We start from the raw sequence: 6896 nt of genomic DNA, 5'->3' as shown, positions 1-6896 counted from the left end.
TGCACATAAAATGATTCCCCAATGTATGGTAAAATTTACAGATAAAACTTATTTTTAAAACTACACCAAAAGAAGTGTAGGGGAACACATTCCCAAGAAATTTAAACCATTTTTATTTCTAGTAAACATACCAGAAGATATGCTTTTCATATAAAACAAAAACATTACAGTGTACCAGTATACACCTTTACCTGAATAAGATTAAGAAAGCAGAATTGGATAAGGCTTTTATCCAAAAAATCTCCTGTAAAGTGACCATCAACCAGAAAGGCTTGAAATAAGTTCATCCAAAACTGTGCACTCTGTTTATGGAGGGTCGATCAAATTGGATAAGGCTATGATATTTTCCTTTTAAATATATGCATATATAAACGTCTGTCACTTTGTACTATAGTTTCTGTCCTCTACTGAACTAAAAGTTGCAGTTTAACACAGCAGACATCTTATTTAGGTGGCTGACATATACAGCTAACCTTAGTTTAATTGTAAAACATTCAAACAGAAGAACAATAAAATAAACATACCAAACACTTTAGAGACAATTCCAGCAATTAACAGCTGTTTATATCCTTTATTCATCCGTGTGATCTAACATTGTAAATCAGCTTATTCCTTTAACCGCGTAAGCTAACAAACATGCTAACAGCTAGCTATAACCGTTCGGCTTTAGACACTGAACTATCCCATTTGATTTCTCACCTTTTGTTCTTCCATTAGTGCAATGGACGCTTCTGGTACTCTTCTGGCACGTAAAAAGTCGCTTAAATCAGACATTTTCTCCAGAACATTGGCTGTCCGCTACAACTCGCGTCTGTGTGGTTGCTGCTGGCGCCCATCAGTCCGAATTGTGACATTTTTTTTTTTTTTTTTTTTTGTCACAGATTTTTATTTTTATTTTTTTTTTCTGGCCCACAATTTTTTTTTTGTCACAATTTTTTTTTTTTTTTTTTCTGGACCAATATTTTTTTTTTTTTTTTCTGTCACAGATTTTTTTTTTTTTTCTGACACAGATTCTTTTTTTTTTTTGTCCCGGATATTTTTTTTTCTCGGCCACAATTTTTTTTTTTTTTTTTTTTTTTTTTTGGGCCACAAATTTTTTTTTTCTTCTTTTTTAACCTATTCTGAACCACTGAAAAAAAAATTTCGGACATTTTTTTTTTTTTTCCAGTGGCCCTAATCCTCTTCCGTAAAAATATCCTAAATGTTTTCGCAGAAAGAAAAACTTCTGTAATGCGTGGAGCCTGCAGCAGGGGGCGCTTCTGAACCTTTAAGGTTACCAGAAAACTTTAAACATTCACATGAAATCCGAAACCCTCCTCATGTTGCTGGTCTCCTGTTTATCCTCCTCGTATGACGTCATGTGATCGTCAGCAGAAACCAGAAGAAGAGAACCCTGTTTAGTAATTACAGCGTTAGCAGGAGGAAACCGGCTGTAAATCACAGGCTGAGTCCGAAAACCCAGGAATCCAGATGTGTTCTGGTTCTGAGCAGCAGATGTTTGAAATGAATCATCAGGAAGTCCCGCCCTCCTGCTGCAACAGCCCCACCAGCTGCATCTACCCTCTGAACTAGTAAACAACATTTATTTTGGGTCAAATATGAATATAAACCACCAGATTTGCTCAGATTAACAAAATTATGCTCACTTTGAGAGAAAATCTCATTAAAAAGAGAAACAAGTTTATTGTTTCACAAACAGTTTTTATTTACATAAACATTGAATATTACAGTAATATTTTATGAATTAACATTTAACACAGATTATATAACAATGTTTTACTATTTCATCAACAATCTGTAATTAATTTACAGGGATTATCAGCAGATTATTTGATTTCTGATTCTAAGTTATAAATCTGGTCTGCTGTTTGGAAATATGGTTTTAATAAATAAAATGTATCAATGGGAGCTCAGTCACAGGAACTCGTCATATTTTCATCCAAACAGGAACCAAAAAACAGGGCGGGACTTAAAATCACCATGCAAACAGCAGACGCAGTGAAGAAGCGTTGAGGCGGCGTTTTTCCTCCACCTGTAACCGGCTTCATCACCTGAAGCAGTAAGAAGACGCCTCGGCTTCAGCGACCGCTAGCGCTACCCTCTCACCTCAGGTCACTCTGAGGTCAGACAGAGGTCACTCTGAGGTCAGACAGAGGTCACTGAGGTCAGACAGAGGTCACTCTGAGGTCAGACAGAGGTCAGACGGAGGCGACATTTTAAAATTAACGCAAATGACCAAAACAAAAACAATAAATCTGATCTGAGCATCGAGAGCCAGAAATGGAAAGCTTTTAACCAATTAGAAAACAGCAGACTGGCCCTTTAAATGAGATCCCACTGATGATGTCATCGACACGCCCCTCGTCTCAGTGTGACATCATCAACAGCAATCTGACCTTGTCGTCCGGGCCTCCGCTCAGCCTTCAGCAGCACCCTGCACACATCATCATCATCATCATCATCTATAAATCCATCGTCATCTTCATCATTGCCACCGTCGTCATCATCATCATCATCACCATCTTACCTTGTCCACTGACTCCATCTCCAAGGTAACCTGCGTCTGCCTCCACCCGTGCCCACCTGTCCTGGTCCAGAGGGCGGAGCCATACCTGAAACAGCCAATCAGGATCAAGCTTTCACCCAGCGCTCTGCAGCAGCACCAGTCTGGTTAGAGGTCAGAGGTCACGGCCGCTGCAGTACCTTTGGTCCCGTCCTTTCTTGCGGACAAACAGCTGCAGGACTCCCACCTGACGCCCCGACAGCCAATGGGAGAAGGAGAAGCAGGCGTCGCCGCGGTTCCACGAAGGCAGAATCTGGACGGCCAATCGGGCGCCTCGGATGCCGCGCTGGCCGTCCTTCAGCTCCGGGACCGAAAGGTACCGCCCACCTGGACCAGGAGTCAAAATCATTCTGGGTTCAGACGAATCACAGAGCTGCTGGTCTGCAGGTGTCGTTACCTGCAGGAGCTTCCACAGATTCCCAGGACAGATCTCCGTCTCGCTCAGAGATCCAGCTGCAGACGCCACGACTGAAGCTGCAGCGGAGATCACCGGCCGCTGCAACAGAGCAACAGAGTCAGAGCAACGACAGAGTCAGAGCAACGACAGAGTCGGAGCAACGATAGAGTCAGAGCAACGACAGAGTCGGAGCAACGACAGAGTTGGAGCAACGATAGAGTCAGAGCAACGACAGAGTTGGAGCAACGACAGAGTCAGAGCAACATCAGAGTCAGAGCAACATCAGAGTCAGAGCAACGACAGAGTCAGAGCAACATCAGAGTCAGAGCAACGACAGAGTCAGAGCAACATCAGAGTCAGAGCAACGACAGAGTCAGAGCAACATCAGAGTCAGAGCAACGACAGAGTCAGAGCAACATCAGAGTCAGAGCAACGACAGAGTCAGAGCAACATCAGAGTCAGAGCAACGACAGAGTCAGAGCAACATCAGAGTCAGAGCAACATCAGAGTCAGAGCAACGACAGAGTCAGAGCAACATCAGAGTCAGAGCAACGACAGAGTCAGAGCAACATCAGAGTCAGAGCAACGACAGAGTCAGAGCAACATCAGAGTCAGAGCAACGACAGAGTCAGAGCAACATCAGAGTCAGAGCAACATCAGAGTCAGAGCAACGACAGAGTCAGAGCAACATCAGAGTCAGAGCAACATCAGAGTCGGAGCAACGACAGAGTCGGAGCAACGACAGAGTCAGAGCAACATCAGTTTGGTTTCTGTGTTGTTTCTGTAAAGAACATTTTAAGGTAAACACAGTTTCCTCACTAGACTATAATAAAACCATTAAATATGTATGAATCTAAAAACAGAGTAATTTTTTTATTTGTTTGAACCGTTGCAGAAAGTGAAGTTGGTCTTTGGACTGGAGAAACATTTCTGGATCGATTCATTTGGTTCTTGTTTGTCTGGAAAGTCCAGCAGGTTGAACTCTGGTCGCCAGAAACCTCAGCCTCGGTTCTGTTGAAGGAAACAGAACCGAGGCTATGAAGGAAGGAAACACGACCCCACTATGGGGTCATAGTGGGTCGTAGTGGGGTCGTAGTGGGGTCGTAGTGGGGTTGTAGCGGGGTCATAGAGGGGTCATAGTGGGGTCGTAGCGGGGTCATAGAGGGGTCATAGTGGGGTCGTAGTGGGGTTGTAGTGGGGTCGTAGTAAACGACAAACGGACCAGAAACCGCTCCGACACCAGGAAGTGGACCACAGCACAAGGCATTATGGGTAAATAAAACAAACGCCACAGTCTAACACTAGCGGAAGAAGAAGCTCATTTTTACCAAAGACTAAAGAAAAATCCTAAAATGTTAAAATGACACCAAAACGGTTTTGGTTGATTCCCGTTTGCTCAGAGGCTTTTGTTCAGCTTTCAGGTCATAATTAATCCTTTTCTGAATCAGTTGTGTTAAACCGTTCACTGGTTTAACACAAATATTCTGATTGCTTCAGCACTAAGGTTGTTTAATGATTGCTGCTAACTTTTCATCGGTTAATTGATAACTAAATTGATTAGCTGTCTCTCCTCCCTGTGTTGAGGCAGATTTATGCCAACCAATCAGAATATTAGTCCAATCCTGCGTTGACTGGTCAGTATGTTGTGCTGTTTTTCCGTTTCTTTGAACAGAAGCCCAGGAAGTGGTAGCGGGTTGTAGCATGGGATCGTAGAGGGGGGTTGTAGTGGGGTCATAGTGGGGTCATAGTGGGGTCATAGTGGGGTTGTAGTGGGGTTGTAGTGGGGTTGTAGGTGGGTCATAGTGGGGTCATAGTGGGGTTGTAGTGGGGTCGTAGTGGGGTCATAGTGGGGTCATAGTGGGGTCGTAGTGGGGTTGTAGTGGGGTCGTAGTGGGGTCATAGTGGGGTCGTAGTGGGGTTGTAGTGGGGTTGTAGTGGGGTCGTAGTGGGGTCATAGTGGGGTCGTAGCGGGGTCGTAGCGGGGTCATAGTGGGGTCATAGTGGGGTCATAGTGGGGTCGTAGCGGGGTCGTACCGGGGTCGTCCCGGGCGTCCTGCGCCGTGTTCCCCAGCTCGATGTCAAACTCCCAGACGTGGTTTTGTCCCGGCTGCCGAGGAACTGAAGCACAACGACAGACGAGTTAGGAAACGGCAGCTGCTCCTCTGATTGATTATCTACTGAAACTAATTTAGCTATCACTACATCATATCAAATGTAAACATTTAAAGCTGCGTTATGTAACTTTGATTAAAAAGAGCTTTCTTATATATTTTTATAAAATTATAATTATTTCATGACAGATAATCTGTGAATGAAGTCAAGCTACCACAGTCAGAATCGACTAATCGGAGTCAGAGGAGGGTTTTAGTGCTGCCAATCATCCTCGTGTTCATCCCCTCCTCCTTTCCCTCTGCTACGCTACAGCTAGCTAACCGCAACATGACCTGCTACAAATGCTAAGGCTAGTTAGCATAGCCATTGATGAATGGTTTTACTTTCTCTACCATTAGTATATTTTGCAGCATGTACACAGGGTTGATTGGCAGCACTACGTCCTCCTGGCTCTGATTGGTTGTTATCTGTCTCATTGCAACCTGCCACAACATGGTGACAGTTTTAGTAAATATGAAAACATATTTCAGGAGATGAACATCTGTCGGCCGCCTCACTGTGAACGTCGCCTCGCTGCCTCTGCGTCACGTCCTCGTTGATCCGGTTGCTCAGCGTCGCCGTCACCGCGGCGCTGGTTGCTGTAGCAACCGCAGGCTCAGCAGCAGCCGTGGCGCCGGTAGCTGGGGATCTGGTTGTCATAGCAACGCTGGAGGTAGCCTTCGAGGCGGTTGCTATGACAGTGGTCGTCAAGGCAGCGGTAGTTTGGTAAGCGGTGGAGGAGACGGTGGTTGTAGTGGGAACAGTGGGAACAATGGGAACAGTGGAGGTGATGGATATTGTAGTTCTGGGTCTGTGTGGCTGTAAAGTCACTTTAAGAATCCCTGTAGAAGAAAAAAACACAAAGTTGTAAGCCAGACTATTATTATTATTATTATTATTAATAATAATAATATTATTATTATTATTGTTGTTATTATTATTAATATTATTATTATTATTATTATTATTATTATTGTTATTACTGTTGTTGTTGTTGTTGTTTGTTCAGTTCAGTTTTCGTGAAAATTCACTCTAAATCCACAGATTTCTGCATTGTTGAACTAATGCTTAGTTGTGAGTTCATCAGCCATGCTGCCTCCCACCTCCAGATGGCAGCGTTTCTTCTACTGCACGCTGCGTCCATACAGCGAGTTACAAAACGTCACATTTACAGTCACATATAAGGAAAGCAGCAGACGTCTGTTCTCCATCAAAATGGCAGAAAATATTGCAAAATTCCTGCAAATAATTATAAAGTATCGATTTTTAATTGATAAAAATTAGAAAAACAATCGTATGAGTCGAATATCGGTTCATTTTTGTTACCAGTTAAAACAGACCAACTCCTTAAATCTGAGGGTTTAGTTTAAATCTTGTTTCTCTTTCTGGTTTCATGAAGAAATGTTTAAAACATGATCAAGTCCAAATATCTGGTTCTGTTCAGCCCAAACATCCGAATGTAACAGCAGCAGCATGTTGGGATAAATTGTGTTAAATGCCCAGATTCACACCCTGAGAGATTCTGGTGAAACTAAAAATACTTTACTAATAATTCAAATCTTCACAGAACATATTGATCCAGAACCGCCGTCCATCTAAACCCAAACCCGTCAGCTGATGAACAGAACTCAGCAAACAGCCTCTTGTTTACGTCCCGCCTCATAAAATGGATCATTTCCAAATAAAACTGCAGGTTTTGAGTTTTTCAGAGATTCATTTGAATTAACAGGACATTGACCTTTAACCTCTCAGAGGTTAAAGGTCAATGTCCTGTTAATTCAAATG

General features: G+C 43.2%; 1 pseudogene; it reads right to left on the bottom strand.

The window, feature by feature from the left end:
• Positions 1-1949: 1949 nt before the first annotated feature.
• LOC129376706 (nephronectin-like) overlaps positions 1950-6896 on the bottom strand; it is a 12398-nt pseudogene continuing 7451 nt past the window's right edge.

The sequence above is a fragment of the Poeciliopsis prolifica genome, unplaced genomic scaffold (assembly GCF_027474105.1).
Source record: "Poeciliopsis prolifica strain line A6 unplaced genomic scaffold, Auburn_PproV2 SCAFFOLD044, whole genome shotgun sequence".
Taxonomy (NCBI): domain Eukaryota; kingdom Metazoa; phylum Chordata; class Actinopteri; order Cyprinodontiformes; family Poeciliidae; genus Poeciliopsis; species Poeciliopsis prolifica.
Note: the sequence above shows the minus strand (reverse complement) of the source record. Positions and strands in the feature narration are given on the sequence as shown.